The 19,993-nt window shown below is 35.2% G+C and overlaps 1 pseudogene; it reads left to right on the forward strand.

Moving 5' to 3' along the window:
- Positions 1-19,993, forward strand: part of LOC100343892 (peroxisomal carnitine O-octanoyltransferase pseudogene) — a 74,311-nt pseudogene that overhangs the window by 30,771 nt on the left and 23,547 nt on the right.

The following is a 19,993-nucleotide window of genomic DNA, read 5'->3' on the forward strand; positions in this document are numbered from 1 at the left end:
GGCGCCGTGGCTCACTAGGCTAATCCTCTGCCTTGCGGCGTCCGCACACCGCACCGGGTTCTAGTCCCGGTCGGGGCGCCGGATTCTGTCCTGCTTGCCCCTCTTCCAGGCCAGCTCTCTGCTGTGGCCAGGGAGTGCAGTGGAGGATGGCCCAAGTGCTTGGGCCCTGCACCCCATGGGAGACCAGGATAAGTACCTGGGTCCTGCCATCGGATCAGCGCGGTGCGCCGGCCGCAGCGCGCCGGCCGTGGTGGCCATTGGAGGATGAACCAACGGCAAAGGAAGACCTTTCTCTCTGTCTCTCTCTCTCACTGTCCACTCTGCCTGTCAAAATAAATAAATAAATAAATAAATAAAAACTATTTTCTTTATATAAATATTTTGCATATTTTTCCAAAATTTGGCAAGTGAAAGTCTACTTGTGATTTTTCAGATTTGTTCTTTTTAACTATATGTCTCTGCTTGTATCAATATTTTACCATCTGATTACTGTGGCTTTAAATATAAAGTCAATTTCAAGTAGCATAAGTCTTCCAACCTTTGGTTTAAAAAAAAAAATTATTTTGCTTTGGGGACGACCTCATGGAGTAGTGGGTTAAGCCACTGTTCAGAACATCTACAAATTTTGTGAGCCTGGCTCACATCCTGGCTACTCTGTGCTTCCCATTCAGCTTCTTCTTGCCTGGAAGGCAGCAGATAATGGCTTAAGAACTTGGGTTCCTTCCAGTAATTTTGGAGACCCAGATGGAGTTCCTGGATTCTGGTTTAGGCCTGGCCCAATCCAGGCTCTCTGTCTCTCCCTTCCTCTCTTTCTTTCAGTCTGCCTTTCAAATAAATAAGTGAATATTAAAAAAAAAATTGCTTCTTCTACACCTGACATTTTTATATAAACTTAAAAATGTTCTGTAAAATGAATACTGGGATTTTAACAAGATTTTCATTAAATTGATATACTAATTTGAAGAGAAATGATAGTCTAGTTAAACTGAATCTCTCAACTGAGAAAAACATGTTTATATATATTTATTTTTATATCTTCTTTAATTTTTGTAAATTTCATGGATAAGTCTTACATTTATCTATCTTGTATATTTCCAAAATATTTTGATGTTGTTTAAAATGGATTTTTAAATTTCAGCTTATATTTTTATTGCAAAATGTTAGAAATAAAGTTGAGTTTTGTATATTGATCTTGTATCCAAAGCCCTTGCTGATATCATTCATTAGTTCTTGAAGCTTTTGCTAAACTCTCAGTATTTTTCTTCATATATAATTATGTCACCTGTGCATAACATGATATTTAGCTTTGTTAGGACTAAGCTTTTTGTTAAACCTAAGAATGGTATTAGGAATGTGATATACAGATGTATCTAAATGTGCATACTTCCTTTGATGTATTTAGCTTACAGTTCCTTTCAGAGGATAGAACTAGAAAATATATAATTGTGTTCCTGTAGACACAGAACATATATTACTATTGCACATAAATTGTATTATATATATTTGTTAATGAATGGGTAAATGGATAATTTTTTTCATTATAAACTGACTTTCTTCAAAAAAGATACTTGGTTTAGAATTATACCAGAAACGAATAAAAATAAATCTTTCTCGTAAATTGACATAGTATTCCAATTTTTTCAGATCTGATAAATAAGAAATGTTATTAATGTAGTTTTGAATTTTATTTCCCATATTATGCATAAATTTGGATATTTTCTGTGTTTTGGAGTTATTATTTTTTATTGGATTTTTAAATTAACTTGGGGATAATTCATGTTTTTATAGTGGTCAGTATCTTAGTCCATTAGAGTTACTTAAACTATCACAGTTTCAGAAGCTAGCAAGTTTAAAATCATGGAGAGGGCCCACTTTCTGGTTCATAAATAGTCTGGCCCTCTCATTAAGTGGCAGAAAAAGGAAACAAGCAAACTTACTTGGGACTCTATAGACACTAATCCCATTCATGAGGATTTCATACTCATGACTTAATCTAATGATAATCGCCTCATCTCCTAATTCCCTCATATTTATAATGCTTTAATATATGAATTTTGAAAGGACACAAGCATCCACACCATAACATTCTGTCTTTACATCCCAGGACATGAGAAGTTGTTCAAATGCCCCCTTGTGTCTTTTTGTAGTGCTTTTAAGGATTTCTTTTTGTAGACTTCAAAAAATTGTATTGCATATTTACAAATGTTTATTTTTGATTACAAATAGAATTTTCTTTTATATTACATTTAAAGGCTATATTTGTGCATAGGAAAGCAACTGATTTTTTATTCTAACTTCAGATATTTTAGTCTGATTTTTTATAATCATTTGAGTTTTATCATTGCATTTCTTACGTTATCTAGAAAAAATGTCAAATGATCTGCAAACACTTCTTATTTGATTATTGCTATGCCTAAAATTTCTTCAGCATATTTTTTTCTTTCTTGATATGAATATATTTCAAGAATGTCAGGTAATGTCTTATATGCTATGCCTAAATTATGTTTGTTTGAGACTTGTTGTTGAGATTCCTACATTTTCAGCAAAAATACCTCAGTTATATTTGTGTAATTTTTTCAACCAGTTATTCTGGTAAAGAGGCACATGCTGTTCCTTTGGCGGATTATTAACTTTAACATTATTTTGGGAGATTATTAACTTTAACATTAACTTTCCTTCTTTGTTTAATGTAGTATCTTCTAAAATTTCCTATGCTACAGTTAGAATTTTCCCTGTTATTAGAGTAAAATAATTAAGGAGATGCACAGTGCTTTTGTATGTTTGTTTCTCATCAATTTTTTCCCACTAACTCAACACTCATGGTTTCAATATGTGAATCAATTTCCTTTATATTTCTTATTTAATTCGTATTTTTGTTCATAATTCTGTCATATATTTTAGTTAACTTATTATACTATTTATGTGATTTTTTGTTTTTTTTTTCTTATTTTTTAATCTTGTTAATATAAAGAGAACAGATTCTATGAATTTGATAGATACAATTCAAGGAAGATAACCATATTTAACTCACTCTGTCCTCTCTCAATGACTGATTCTTTCTTTATTTCTTTTTCCTTTAATTTTTGCAATAACACAATATCAATTTACTTTTTAATCACACTTAATGTCCCACTAACCGTAATGTTCAACAAGTAAAATGTAGAAAGACCACTGTTCCACAAGAATATAGACAAGGGCTATATATTTGTATTTACAAGTACATTTAGAAAATTCCCTTTATAATATATTTCATAATGATATTAATACTTTTAGCTATGTTATTCCATAGCTTTAAATCGCATCCTTTAATATCAACCTATTGTGTAGAAAATGAACTTATTCTACTTTTCCTTACCTCCTTGCTTTTTCATACTATTTATTTAATTGTGTTATTTCTTCTTTTCCAAAGCGTGTGGGATTTATATCCTAAACTGACACTCCTATCTCACTTTTTATATCATCATATAAATGCTCCCATAAGTCATTTGTCATGTTTCCTCTGTCATTTTTGGTTGAAAGATGTCATTTTTCTAACTTAGATCTTAAGTACAGTGATTTAAGTATATTGCTCCCTGAATTCTTATATATCTAAAATTATTTTACAGTAAGATGTGTTCTAAGATGATAGGTGAATTGGGTATATATTGGATTTTCATTTTTAAAGCATTATTTTATTTAAAATTGACAAATAATACATATATAAATTCGCAAAGAATAATGTGATGTTTCATAGACGTTTACATTGTGGAGTATTGGCAGATTGATGATATTTGAATCATTGTTATATCCATAATATAAAATAATATTTAAATAGCAGGTGATTTGTAATATACTCACATCCTTTCTCTTTGGACATAGAAGCAACTGCTTCTTATCTCTAACAAATTGTGTTTTGGAAGTCTCTTATACTTTCTTAGATCAGATTACTTCATTATTGAATTGGTTAATTAATGCTTCACCTATCTAACTGTTGTGAGAGTAAGAATGAACACAAGTGAAAACTCATTAGAAAATGTGAATTAAAATTAGCCAAGTGATTGATTTCAAGAGAGTGAAAGCTTTAACATAACTTTCCTTAGAGGAAAGTTTTTCATACAACAATTGAAATAATGTTAGTTATCTATGTTTCAACTTCCCACCTTTTTTAGCAATTATATTTTAAAAAAAACTATTATCTCTGCCAATAAGAAGTAGATTGCAAGTTACATGGTCTCCTCTTGAGATGTAAAGATTCATAATTATAGTAATATGACAGAATGTGCTTACAATTTGGTTAGAATGGCCTACTTTTTACTTTGCTGTGGTAGTACAGATCTCTTGCAAGATCACTGAGATTTTGTTTGCCTTTGTCATATTCAGTTTGTTAACTTCATTTCATCTTCTTAGCTAAATGGAATATTGTATACTTCCTGTAAGAGCCATGAGACAAAGCATCTAGGTCATCCTTTCTTACAGTAAATTAAAAAAAATGCATCTTACCCACTGAAAAGTTTGCCTGATGGCATAATAGTTATACAGTGAAAAGTTACTTTTCCATATTGCCTTAGTGAATAGGAGGAATATGCAAGAACGTGCAGCCTTGTGTCTCCCTAGGTATAAGTGAGAAATGACCTTAATTATTTTAATAGCATATTAGTTGATCACTTGATTGATTTATTTTCTATTTTTGTAACCTTCAACAAAGGTCATGGACAACAGCAGTCATCAATAGCTAGAATTTATAATCAAGACTAAGTAGAACATGTTTGTAAACTTGTTCGAAAATGTAGTGCAAACCCATAGACTGTGTAGGAAAAAAAAACCACAAAAGGGAATTATTTTTGAGCATAGTGGCACTTTCCTATTGTATGCAAGCTGTACTTTTTAGAAAACTGCATTTCCAAGAGCTATATCAGGAGCAGATGGCCATAAAATCAATTGTATTTTTTCAGAAATAGTACTACATGAAAATGTCCTGCTCTTCATCAAAATTTGTTCTTGTGGTAGCGATAGTAGTATCAATATGTCATAAAATTAAAACTCCAATCCTGGAAATATATGATTATTTGGATCGAAGTTACACGTTATTGTAAATCCATAATTTCAAAGTTACTGATATGTAAAGATCAGAATTCAAGCTCTTCATTTTAACATAAGGGAATTTAAGCCCAATTTAATCATTTGCCCAATATGGAGTATCTAGTTGGTGATGCATGTAATACTAGATTCTAAGTCTCTGTTCTCCAAATCTAATTATATTTCAATTACTTTAGAGAAATCCCCCTTACAAAAATCTGAAAACTTGCTTTATACTTCTGCATGTGAAATCAAGTTTTCCTAGCACCATTTGTTGATGAGACACTCTTTGCTCCAGGGATTGGTTTTAGCTCCTTGGTCAAATATAACTTGATAATAGAAGCTTGGATTGACTTCTGGCATTTCTATTCTGTTCCATTGATCTATCCATCTGTTTTTGTACCAATACCAGCCTGTTTTGATTATAACTGCCTTGTAGTATATCTTGAAATCTAGTATTGTGATGCCTCTGACTTTATTTTTGTTGTATAAGATTGTTTTAGCTATTTGAAGTCTCCTGTGTTTTCATATGGATTTCAGCATAATTTTTTCTATATCTGAGAAGAATGTCTTTGGTGTTTTTATTGGTATTGCACTGAATCTATAAATTGCTTTCATAAGAATGGACATTTTGATGATATCATTTTTCTAATCCATGAACATGGAAGATTTTTCCATTTTTTTGTATCCTCTTCAATTTCTTTCTTTAATGTTTTGTAATTCTCATCATTAAGATCTTTGACATCCTTGGTTAAATTTATTCCAACGTATTTTATTTTTTTGTAACTGTTGTAAATGGGATTTATCTTAGAAGTTCATTCTCAGACTTGGCATCATCTGTGTATACAAAGTCTGTTGATTTTTATGTATTGATTATATAACCTGATACTTTACCAAACTCTTTTAATAGTCTACAGCCATACCACCCTGAATGCGCCCGATCTCATCCAATAGTCTTTTAGTGGATTCTTTTGTATTTCCTATATATAGAATCATGTGATCTGCAAATCAGCTAGTCCCAAAGGGACAAATACCATATATTCTCCCTGAGCTGTGATAACTAATAGAGCATCTAAAAGAAAATCTGTAGAAGTGAAATTGACACTTTGAGAAGCAATGACTTGAACAGCCCTTGTATTGACTGTCGAGTAACAGTTTTTTTTTCTTCTTACTATTTGTTGAACTCTGTACTTAACACAGAGTTAATCATATGTGTATAAAGTCAATTTAAAATAGATCTCAGTAAAAAAATAAAAGTGAGAATAAGAGAGGGAGGAGGAAGTTTGTAACTGTATGTACGGTTCTGCATACATTCCTATGGAGTTACTTCTAAGGAATAATTTAAAAACTTGTCATAGGACCCCAAATTCCCTTAAACTGGGTGGTAAAAAATTCCTTTTTAAGTGCCAAAGGGATCATATTAAGTGTTAAAGTGAACATATAGATAGGATTAAGCATTAAAGTGATCATATAAATAAGATCAAGTGTTTGGCAATAATAATAGATAGAATAAAAGGAGAGAATTTTCCAACATGGAAAGTAGTCCACACAGCAGACTCATAGAATGACAATTGCTTTAAGTAACACTCTGACCTCAGAATCATCCCTTAAGGCATCCTGGTCTGGCTGTAAAGTCCATGTATGCATTTAAGGCATGGAAAGCCAAGACACTGCAGCTAAAAAGGTTCTACATGAAGGATCTCTGTGAGTGAACTCCAGTAGAAAAAAAGTGGCCATCAAAGAAGAATATACTTTTATGTTTCTGTGTGGGAGCAAACTGTTGAAATCCTTACTTAATGTATACTAAGCTGATCTTCTGTATATTAAGATAATTGAAAATGAATCTTGATGTGAATGGAAGGGGAGAGGGAGTGGGAAAGGGGAGGGTTGTGGGTGGGAGGGACGGTATGGGGGGGAAGCCATTGTAATCCATAAGTCGTACTTTGGAAATTTATATTCATTAAATAAAAGTAAAAAAAAAAGAAGAATATACTTTTCTCTGAAGGAAGGAAAGAACTTCCACTTTGCTTATGGGCTTATCTAAATACTGATGGAGTTTGTGGATTAAAAAGGTTTCTGTAGCCTAGGCAGCCTCAGGTGGTCACTAATGTTACACATAAGAGTGTTCATTGTTAAATTAACAACAGTAGTCACTGGGCACTAACTTTCCATGCAAGACCTCTGTCCTCAATGAGTTGTATTATGAGAGTTAACTGTAAAACTTGTTCTCAAACACTTTTCTCTGTGTGTGTGTGCAAATTGTTGAAATCTTTACTTAGCATAGAGTTAGTCTTCTATGTATAAAATAAATTGAATATGGATCTTAATGGAGAATGGGACTGAGAATGGGAGAGGGAGGAGGAGGAGGAGTGGGAAAGTGGGTGGGAGGGAAGAATCACTATATTCCTAAAGTTGTACTTATGAAATTTGTATTCCTGAAATAAAAGTTTTCTTTGATAAAAATAAATTAATAAATAAAAACCGAAATCTGACGCTATTTACAGATGAGTTAGTTTGAAGATGTATCATGTCTGGCAGCTGTTCTATTAGGTCATGCTCTTGTGTAGCTCTGATGCATTTGAAAAACTTTATTTACAATGGATTATGATACATGATTTTTAAGGAACTATATAATTATCAGATATAGACAAGGTGCCTCAAAAAAGAAAGTTTATTACTTTTATTACTGATTCTGCTAGAAAAGAATGGGAGGAATAAGGCTTTCACTCATTTAATCCAATATATATATTTAAAAAACTTTCATATATGATAGACTTTGGGTAAATCTTAGGAATAAAAATGTTTATCAAAACTTAGTGAACATCCACATGAAAGACATTTAAGAAAATATAGTGAACCCAGCAGTCAGCTGCTTTTTCATCTTTTGTGTGGAAAATCTGTTGTTGCTGTGGCCTTTCTTACAATACAGACCTGGAACACTCAAAGAGAAAGAAAAAAGAGATTAATATTTGAGGTTGATTTGAGGTAGTTGTTTTATTCTCTTTTCCTTCTAAAAAGCCCTTTAATGTGGTTAATTAGTAGTACACATAAACTGAGATCCATTTTTTCCACCTTTTCTTAGAGGACGTATATAGGGAACACAGTTACTTTTAAATAAGCAGGATTGGTGAAGATCTATTCTGATCACATGTGTTAGGTGTTCTATGTGCTCTCTGTACTTGGATGTTCCTATCTTTTTCCAAATTAGGGAAGTTTTCTGCTGTTATCTCACTAAATGGGCCTTTTAATACATTCTCTTTCCACACCTTCAGGGAAGCCTAAGGTTGTTTAATAGTATCCCCAAAATCTAGAACACTATTTTCAATTTTTCTAATATCTTCTCCTTCTCCTCCTTTTTTTGTCTGACTGAGGTATTTCCAAGGATGTGTCTTTTGGCTTGGACAGTCTTTCTTCTGCCTCACCATGTCTGTTGTTAGGGCTTTCCCTTATATTTTTTAATCAACATATTGAATTCTTCACTTCTAGTATTTCAGTTTGATTTCTCTTCAAAATCTCAATCTCATAGGAAATTTTTTCATCCATGTCATGTATGAATTTCTTTACCTCATGAATTTGCTTCTCATTACTTCTGAATAATCCTATAATCATTCTTTTAGATTCTTTTTTCAGGCACTTCATCAATCTCTTCATCTTTACATTATAATATTGAAGTGTTTGTTACTTTTGGAAAGTCCTATTTTCTTCCTTATTTCATGTTCATTGTATTTCCATATTTATTTTTAGACATTTGTGGAAATGTTTGTAGGTTTCTCCTCTGATGGCTTTTAACTTTGAACTATACCTCTGTGGCTTAGTAAATTGTCTGCTGCATCAGTAGATATCCAGGGACATGTGCTGGCTGGGGCCAGAGAACTCTGGTCAGCGCCTGAGGTTTGGACAAGAGTTCTAGGTGACACTCATGTTGTGAGTAGTAGATATTCTCTATTGTCAACAGTAGGGAGAGTATGAACATTTCAGTTGGTATATTCACAGCCTCACCTCTTCTCTGCCAAAGTGATCAATTCCCTTGTTAGCCCTCAGTGGCTACACAACCTATCCCTGTAGGTACATGAACAACACTAAGGCCCTCAGTCTAAGCACAGAAACTTCTGCAATGACCCACCCCAGGCACTGAGGGAAACTGAGGCTCTGTAGCCAGACACAGTGATTGCCCAGAGACCTAGATCCTCCTCACACCCTATTGTGCAGTCACAGAATTCCCAGAGTCATAGCATGCAAGGCTGTCACAATCACAGGGTGCAGGGGATCTACACTCAGCCCCACAATCCTGTCCCATACATGAAGAGAGCCAGCTGCCTGTCGTGCTCTGCCTTGGCACTTCGAACTTGGGATGTATGTGATAGAGTAGAGGGAAAGGAGTACGCCACAGTCCTGAGTGGGCACCCAGGTACCTGCCAACGCTCCAGGTCAGTATGGACTGTGGATTTATCCCTCTCATAAAATCTCCTAATAGAGTGTGTGTGAGCTGCCACAGCCTCTACTCATGTTACTAAGACGATGCTTTCTCCATCCTGGTCTCCAAGCACCCTTGTGAGAGAATGAGGAAAAAGAGAGGCTGGGTTAGGTGGGCACCCTACCCCCAGCTAGATCTTTACCACAACACATGATAGTCAAACTGTCAACAGTAAAATATAAAGAAACTGTTCTAAAATTTGCATAAGGAAAATGCCGTATTACCTTCAGAAGAAACCCAATTAGACTAACAGCTGGTTTCTCATCAGAAACTTTTCAGACTAGGAGATAATAGAGAACATATAGTCCAAGTCCTAAAAAGAAAAAAAAAAATTCTAGAACATCATACCAACAATACACATATATCAATAGCTTTTATATACATAGAAAATGCCATGGCTGAGAAGGAACTTCTACCATCAATCCCATTCTCATTAGCTACAAAAAAATAAAATACCTTGCAATAAGTTTAACAAGGGTGTATAAGATGATTACAAGGAAATATAGAAAATGCTACAAAAAATAAAGGAAGACATAAAAAATGGAAATATCTTCCATGTTCATGGATTGGAAGAATTAATACCACCAAATTATCCACAGTCTGCAAAACAATTTCCACATTCAATATGATGCCAATCAAAATATAAATGTCGTTCTCCTCAGAACTAGAAAAAAGATGCTAAAATTTATATGGAAACACAAGAGACCCCGAATAGCTAAAGCAATCTTAAGCAACAACAACAAAGTCATAGGCTGATGACAATAATGATAATGCAGTTCTTCGGATGTTTTATAAAGATCTGAAATGTAGAAATGAAGGAAATTAAACTGTTCTTCAAATAAGTGCTAATTAGGATGGTTGAATATATAGTAACTTTAACCAACCAATATTTCTGCACATATTATCAGGGGGATAATAGAAATTTTATTTTACATGGGTAATAAAGTTTTTAAGAACATAATTTGTAGTAATTGAAATTATTCCATATGTGTGCCGAATAGAGTCCCGACTACTCCACTTCCAGTCCAGCTCTCTGCAATGGTCTGCGAAAGCAGAAGATGGCCCAGGCCATTGGGCCTCTGCACCCACGTAGAAAAACCGGGGAAAATTCTAGGCTCCTGGATTGGATCGACACAGCTCCGGCCGTTGTGGCCAACTGCAGAGTAAACCAGAGGATGGAAGATCTCTCTCTCTCTCTCTCTCTCTCTCTCTCTCTCTGCCTTCCATTCTCTGTTTGTATAACTCTGACTTTCAAATAAATAAATAAATATTATAAAAAATAAAATAATCATGACTGATAATGTCAAATCAGGACAAACTTTTATATATTCCCATGTAAATGTAATTTAAAACATATGATTTTATAATTTGACAATACTTTTGATAAAATCCAAGTAAGCCAAACTAGTTAATCTCTCTAGGAGAGCTAAAATTCATGAGGATCTCCAGAATCCCAACTGGAAATCCCAAGGCCAAAGAATTTATTTTGAAGCTTTGAGCTGCTGGCACTGTAGCAAAGCAGGTAAAGCCACCACCTGCTGAGCTGGCATTCCGTACAGGTGCTCATTCGAGTCCTGGCTGCTCTACTTATGATCCAGCTCTCTGCTATAGCCTGGGAAAGCAGTACAGGATGGCCCAAGTTCTTGGGCCGCTGAATTTGTATGGAAGACCCAGGGGAAGCTCCTGGCTCCTGGCTTCTGGCTCAGATCAGCTCAGCTTTGGCTACTGCAGCCAACTGGGGAGTGAACCAGCAGATGGACAACCTCTCTCTCTCCTTCTCTTTCCTTCTCTCTCTCTCTCTCTCTCTCTCTCTGTCTTTCTCTCTCTTTCCTTCTCTCTCTCTCTTTCTTGCTCTCTCTTTCCTTCTCTCTCTCTTTCCTTCTCTCTCTCTCTCCTCTCTTTGTGTAACCCTGACTTTCAAATAAATAAATAAATAAATTTTTTTAAAAAGAACTTTGATTCTGAGAGAATCTGTCTCTACCTCTCTCTGTAACTCTTTTAAATGAATAATAAAATAAATCTTTAAAAAATGCTGATGTCCAACCTCTATTTTAAAAATTAAAAATCAACCTAAATAGTCATACAAATTAATAGCTAAAAGTGTACTATAATGTTTTACATCTCGGTTTTAGAATAATTTTAATCTAGTTTTGGCAAGATTTTAAAGTACACAAGAGTATAGATTGGCTTAATATTTTTAAATGGCAATTTGGCAGTATCTAGCAATACTGAGACATTCTGTTCCACCAATTCCACTGATCTGAAGATGTACTCACACATGTAAATAGGTGAAGTGCTATTGCTTCTATATTAGTTCAAAATTAAATCGAATTTTGAATCTGTTTTATGGCTAAATACTATAGAAGACACTGACTCTGACACAAAGTAGTTACTATAATTATAGTAGTTAATATCATGACTGGTATCTGTGTTGAGTAGTTTCCATTTTTCCTCCAAATTCACTCTTCATCCATCTTATCCTGCTGTGGATCTGGAGAGCTATGGACTGCAACCACAGACCTCTTCTTGACATTTGCTTCCATTTGGATAACACCAGCAATTGATTTGAATGATGAATTTAAAAGAACTTGGATATTTGTTAGACTGACTCCCTCCATGCCAAACTGCCATGGTTTAGAATGCTATTTCTAATCATGGCTACAGTTTCAACCAGACCCCTATCTGGTTTCTGGTAACTATTCCTATTTCATGTTTCTTGAGACCTAGAGGTTGTAAGAACTCCTTGCTGCTGGGAGCCACAGGTACTGCATTATTCCTTATCTGTTTATCTGTTTTTAAACTTATTTATTTTTATTTATTTGAAAATAGTGCAGGGCACAGAAGGAGAATCTTCTATTTGCTCATTCACTCATCCAATACCTGTAACAGCTTGGGCTTCGCCAAGAGGAAGCCAACAACCTGGAACTCTATCCAGTCTCCCACATGGGTGACAGGAACTGTGATACAGGATGCTGGCACCCTAAATTTTACCTTAAGTTACTATACTACAGCATTCACCCCTCTTATCTGTTTTCTTAATTCTCATTCATGTCGTTGTAAATAGTCATATGGCTAACTTCCCAAATTACCTTGTTTGAGTGAACCCAATATTGTTCCTGACAATATCCTTAACAATATTTCAGTTTCCATTATTGTTGGCTACAATGGACTGAATGATTGTGCTCTCCCAAAGTTCATATTTTGAAATCTTAGCCTCTAAAATGATGGTATTAGAAGGTTGGATCTTTCTGAGAAAATTAGGTCCTCAGGGTGGGACACTCACGAGTGGGGTTAGTGCCTTTATAAACAAACCACAGAGAGCTCTGTCACCTTTTTTTTTCCTTAACATGTGAAAACACAACAAAAAGGCTGTCTATAACCTGGATGAGGGCTCTCACCAAATTCTCACATGCTGTCACTGATCTCAGATTTCCAGTATCTAGAGCTATGAGAAATGTTAGGGCCACTGCTGTGGCATAGCGGGCGAAGCCACTGCCTGTAGTGCTGGCATCCTTTATGGGCTCCAGTTCAAGTCCTGGCTGCTTCACTTCAGATCCAGCTCTCTGCCATGGCCTGGGAGAGCAGTGGAAGATGTCCCAGGTCTTTGGGCCCCTGCTCCCATGCAGGAGACCTGGAAGAAGCTCCTGTCTCCTGGCTTCAGATCAGTGCAGCTCTGGCTTTTGTAGCTATCTGGAGAGTGAACCAGCAGATAGAAAACTTCTCTCTCTCTCTCTGCCTCTGCCTCTCTGTAACTCTGCATTTCAAATAAATAAATAAATAAATCTTTTAAAATAAGAAACACATTTCCATTTCTTATAACCTACATAGTCTTTGGCACTTCATCACCAACAATCCTAACTGCCTAAGACACTGGCTGAGCTCAGTTTTTAATCAAGGATCCACCTTGTTGCCCCTTACATCTTTTCGTTCATGGAACAATATAATGGTTTCTTGAATATATGATCAGTCTTGATTATTCTGAATTAAAAATGGTAGTTCTATTAACTGTGAGAGCAATTGGCATAGGCGTATTTAATGAGATGGAAGGGAGTTCTAATCAGAGGCTTATAGAAAAAGCTGTTTTGACATAAGAAAGAAGTATATAAACACACCAATATTTGGAAAACAAATGTGTTTAAAGAAATTTATGTTGGGGAAGTTTTATTTGAAATCCATACATAATTTTCATAGTAAATATTCCATAACTTGTTTGAGAACTCTTTACATAAGAAGAGTAGTTTTGTGGTGGACTTTGTCCAGTGTGGGTGTGATGTCTGGCAACATCTTGTAATCATTACTAAAGCTGCATTATGGACCACACTATCATGCTAACATGGCTAAGCAGGTAAATGGAAACAACGTGGGTTTTCAAAGATGTAGATAAGCTGATAAATTAATCAATATTAGGGCTATCTTATCTTGTATATCATCTGTGAAATGATGTATCTCTTCTTTTTTCTTAAATTTTGAAGTGTTAAATGCAATACACATTTTATGGGGTACAATGTAATACTTTGACACAGATACTCTGAATAAACCAATCAAACTAGGCAACTGGGCTTTCCATTCCCATGTCTTTGTTTGGAGCTTACTAGATCCCCTCTTGCAGTTCTTTCTGCTGTATATTATATTTTTTAAATGATGTATTTATTTATTTGACAGAGTTACACAGAGAGAAGTGGAGAGGGAGGGAGGGAGGGAGCGATGCAAGGAGAGAGAGAGGAGAGAGAGAGCACTCTTTCATCTATTGTTCACTCCCCAGATGGCTGCAATGGCCTGGGGGCTGAGACTGGACAAAGCCAAGAGCCAGGAGCTTCTCTTAGGTCTCCCACTGGGGTGGCAGAGGGCCAAACACTTGGGCCATCTTCTGTTGCTTTCTCCAGGCCATTTAGCCAGGAACTGAATCAGAAGTGAAGCAACGGACATTTGAACTGGTACCCAAATGGGATGCCATCATCGCAGATGGCTGTTTTACTTGCCACACCACAGTGACAGCCCCTGAATATTATCTTGTTGTAAACTATACTTACCACATTGTACTACAGAACACCAGAAATTGTTACTCATTTCTGACTGTGCTTGGGTACCTGTTATTCAGCCTTCCTGTATCCGCTTCTCCCTACCTTTGCCACCATATTCTAATTACCAAGTACAGATATATATATATATATATATATTATTTTTTCTCTCACATATGAAAGAGAACATGTGCTTTGTCTTTCTGTTTCTGGCTTGTATCACTTAACAAATGACACTAGTGCCTCTCTTTTTGATGAAAATGTCAGGATTTCAATCATTTTTACCTAAATAATATTCTGTTTTATATATATATATATATACACATTATATATGTGCTAGATTTTCTTTATTCATTTATCCATTTGTGGGATCTATTTGATTCCATGTATTAGCTATTATGAATAGTGCTGCAAAAAACTTGGGAATGGAGGTATCTTTCATATGTGATTTCATTTCTTTCAGACATATACTGAATCTGGACAACTAAGTCATATGGTATATCTATTTCTATGTTTTGAAGAAATATCTATACAGCTCTGCATAATGGCTACAGTAATTTGCATTCCCGTTGACAGTGTGTTAGGTTTCCTTTTTTTCTCCACAGTCTCCAAACATCTGCTATTTTTTGACTTTTTAAAAATTTTAATTAGCTCTAACAGATTCAGCATGGCTTGTAGGTAGAATTCTAAGAACATAATGTTATTCCATTCATCCCTCCCTTGCTGCCTTATGCTTCCCTCTCCAATATAGTGTCATCTATCTGTGTTCACTTTGCTGCAAACGGTAGAATTTCATTCTTTTTTATAGCTAAATAATATTCCACTATGTATATATACCACATTTTACCGTGGTAAAATGTGATTTTACTTTGATTGATTCCAACTTTTGGCTATTATGAACAGTGCTTGTAATAGACATTCTAATTGTAACTGTGAGATGATATCTCATTGTGGCTTTGATTTGCATTTCACTGATGCATGGTGATAATGAGCATTTTCCCTTATACTTCTCTTTGTTATTTATCTCATTTTGAGTTAGTTTTTTTCTTGCAGTTGTTGGCGTCCCAGTGAAATAATCAAAATTGAAACTAGAGAACACACAAAAAAATACAGCAAACTGACTTTTGAGTTGCAAATATTTCTGAAAATAATTATTTACAAGATAAAGTGAATATTATATATGAAATTAAAAATGTGAGTATATCCTTAGACATTGCTCTCTCTATATATATAAGGATATCAACAGATTATACATATGCCCCCAAATCCCAGTGCTCAATATTTATTGGTATATTGTGCTAGAATTGATAGTTGTTATGCTGTATTGTTTAAGGAATGATGACAAGAAAAAAAAAAAAGTCTGCACATGTTAAGCACAGATGCAAATTTTCTGTGAAAATTTTCAGACTGTAGTTGGCTGAACACAGCAGTGTGGAACCCATGAGTAGAAAAAGTTGGTTGTGTATCAAAGCCTGCTAAAAATCCATTAGGTTTAGGAATTTCTTTAGAAGGAAATTTGACAGACTGTGGCTTGTTTTGTTCTCTTTTATAGAGGAGCAAGAAAGGATGGTCACCTGCCACCTAATGGACAAGTCAATCATTCAGCTTATAAAGTCACTCACTTTGCAGATGGCCTAAGAGTTAAACTAATAATGTGTTGTCAGTCACCACTTCATTAAAACAGTCTTGAGACAACCATGACTGGGTCGTCTCCATTTAAAATAGTAGATGTAGAAAATTCCGTTTTAACATCTTTTTCCTGGAAATGGATATGTAAGTGGTAGACTAACACTGAGTGTACCAAAATGGTATAGTAGATAATTTAGGAGAAGGGGAGTATTCGGGATGGGCAGTAGATGAAAACAGGGGACCCATCTGGATTTGTACTGTATTTTTGTTCAGATTTTAAAATGACTATTCATTTGTTAAAAAATAAGCATCATTTGTGTACCTGTTAACAACAATCATAAATAATGAAATTAAAATTGTTGTAAAATTGCTGGATCATAAATTGCTTAACAATGGGAATTCTGCAATTTTGTATTATGAATTCCTTTTACCTATGTTTGTACCATATCCTATAAAAGTATTTCTATACTGTATATATAAACCAGAAGCAAAATGACATACTTTGAGATCATAGTCATGGAGAATTTCATGCTTTAGACACATTGAGGGCAACTGTCATACCAACTAGACAGAAAACAAGGGAACACCACACCTCATTCCCCAAAGATGTGTGTACAGGGCAAGGGAACATGTATTGTTTATCCCCAACTCTATGTGATTCATGTTCAGTTAATTTTGGATCTCTTGAGAAATGAAAATGAACACCTGACCTTTGGCATGCTTAATATAGCATTGTGCAATTCTACAGATTTTAATGAAATATTTTATCTCAGAAATCCTATAGTAAAAAGAAAAAATCATCTGAATCCTCATGGATGTATGGGTGGATTAGATTATAGCGGTATTAACATGTAGAGTTTTATAGTTCTGTTTGAAATAAATACAAAATACAGTAAAATATTAATTATATAAGATCGTCCCATTTATGAAAATATTAGTATCCATGAAATAAAACCATATCATAGAATTAAACCATATAAGGTAATCTACTGATCCCCAGATTTTTAAAATGTATTACTGAATCTTAGAATTTCAAAGGAATTTCTGGAATATTTTCAAAATCTATTAAAGAAAGAAAAAATATCAGAAAAGATTGCGTTGTTATAAAGCAAGCTGACCTATTTAAAGTTATTGTTTTGAAAGCTTATTTGAATAATAATCCCTGCAGCAATCTAAATATTTAAAAGCAACACTAAAAATCATAGTTGTGGTAAATTAGAGAAAGCTGTTATCTCTCACCATGTGGATCTGTTGATCATGACCTTTCCTACCGTGTTCTTTTCTCTTCTCCTCCATGTTGAGAGGCAGAAGGGGGAGGACGTGATGATTTGTGTACTGCCAGCATGATTGCCAGCATGACCAGCACTGTGAGATAAAGGCAGAATATGGCAGCCATCACCCTTTACTACAATGAAGGGGTGGCAGAAGGATGGATAATGGACTAATTGGCCTTAGAATTTTACACCAGCTGTAGAAGCCCTTTTCTTGATCTTTATTGTGAGGTCACTGACTATAAGGGGCTCTGCTATAGAAACCAACATATAATTAAGAAAGGACCTGAAAAGTGAAGTATAGCTGAGAAGTGACAATGTTGGACTACCATACCTTGAGGGGAAATTTGGCTGATGCAACAGAGTGCATATTTAGGACAGCCAAAGATACTTTTCTTGATGTTGAGACTTTCTCCTTGCCTCAGAGTTCCTTAGAAAGCACTGGGGTTTATCATTCTGTTGTTACTGTCACAGAAATAACAAGGGCTTTGAGACTTTCTACTGAACGTCACAGATGTTGGCAAAGCATTTATGTGGTCTTTAGAGATAAATGTGTAACACCAGACTTACATAAACACTATTAGGATGAATACAGCTTTTCAGCTACTTTTCTCTCTTTAGTGTCTCTGAGTTTGCAAATATTGCTTCTGAAATGTAAATGGAACTTCCTTATTCTCATACTGAGGCAGAGACTCTCAATTCTAATATTGAAACAAAAGATTATTCAGTTATGCAGCTGAGGTCCCATATTACAGATCATGTAATGATCCTTTGTGTGCTAAAATTTTGACATAGAAGTCTGAGAGGTATAAGGAACAATAGAAAGTCATTTCATGTACAGAATCCCCAGGCATTCTGGCATTTATAATAGGATTTTAAGGCATAACATCTTACAGGAACACATCTGCACAGGAACAGTAGTGTTTCAATTCTAGTCTTTTATCATCAGCAAGAAACTAGAAATACTGCTTCCTATGCAAGGGAAAAATTTGCTGGTGATTACAGTTTTATAGTTGAGCTCCTTATAGATGATTTCTCCCTACTTGTAAAGAAAGCAGTAGTAACTGTCTTGGATTTTAATGAGAGAAGTAGAAGGAAAGAGACCCAGTTGCATCACATTGCATTGTGTTGAGCTTGGGAAGATACTCCTCAGCTTTGATTATGTTTGCAAAGATAACTGTAATACATTTGGCAATAGTGTGCGTAGCCCTAGTTCACAAGCCTTCAAAACTGAAGGGCTTGATCATGTTCCTCAGATGCATCAGGGCACCTGCTCCACGAAGGCTTTCCCTTCTCTTTGCTCCTCATTTAAATTGGTGGGTAATAAATATTTTCAAATGGGTAAAGCACTAATTATAAGTTTAAGCTGATATCAGTAATATTTTGCTAATAATATTTGATGGCCACAAAGAACAAAAGCAGGTGATATGCACACACATACACACACACACACATGGAGAGGGGCAGAAGGTGGGGAGAGAATAATGGAGAGGGAAATAGGGAGAGAGAAAGAGAGAGAGAGAGAGAGAGAGAGAGAGAGAGAGAGAGCATGCATTATAGAGCTTCCATCCACTGATTCATTCCCCAAATGCCTACACAGGCCAGGGTGGAACAAGGAAAGGAGCCAGGAACTCAATATGGATCTTTCATGTGGGTAACAGGTTCTACTTGAGCTGTCACCACTGCTTCCCATGGCCTGCATTTGTTCAGAGTGAAGCTGCGACTTAACTCAGGTGGACCAATGTAATGAATATAATGTCCTTACCTTTTAAAATCTTGACATATAAAACAACCATGTAGGTGATGATCAATTAAATACCACTTAAATTATATGATTGTTTTCAAAAACTTCTTAATATCTCGAATAAACAGTATTTTCCGATAGTAATTAAAACAGCATAGTATTGGCATAAAAGCATATCCATTGATCAGTGGAACTGAACAGAGATCTTGGAGGCAAACTCATACATCTATAGGCAATTGATATTTGAGAAAGATTTTAAGAGCATGAATTGGAAAAATACAGTCTTTTTAATAAATTGTTCTGGGAAAAGTGGCTATCCACATACAGAAGACTAGACCTCTGTCTGTCACCATGTAGGAACATCAACTCACCTAAAACTCACCTAAAACTTTGAAATTCCCAGAAGACTTAAGATATATACCTCTGTACTTTGGCAAGGGCAAGAAATTTTTGGATCACAGCACAAAAACAGAGCAAACAAAAGCAAAAATAGACAAATTAGATTTCATCAAACTAAGAGCTTCTGGATGTGGGCATCTTAACTGTCCCTGAAAACCTTGCCATTTTATTTTATTTTATCTTATTTCATTTTAATGCAGAACAATAGAGAGAAGAAGACAGAGAGAGAGCTCTTCCAACTGCTAGTTCATTCTCTTAATGGCTGCAAAAGTCAGGTCTAGACCAGGCTGAAGCCAGGAACTCCATTTTGGACTCCCATATAGATGGCAGGGGCCTGTACTTGGGCCATCTTCCACTATCCAAGTCACATCAGCAAGGACTTGGGTCTGAAACAGAGCACCTA

This window comes from Oryctolagus cuniculus, chromosome 3 (genome assembly GCF_051225735.1).
Source record: "Oryctolagus cuniculus isolate XC-2025 breed Fujian yellow rabbit chromosome 3, ASM5122573v1, whole genome shotgun sequence".
In the NCBI taxonomy this organism is placed as follows: Eukaryota; Metazoa; Chordata; class Mammalia; order Lagomorpha; family Leporidae; genus Oryctolagus; species Oryctolagus cuniculus.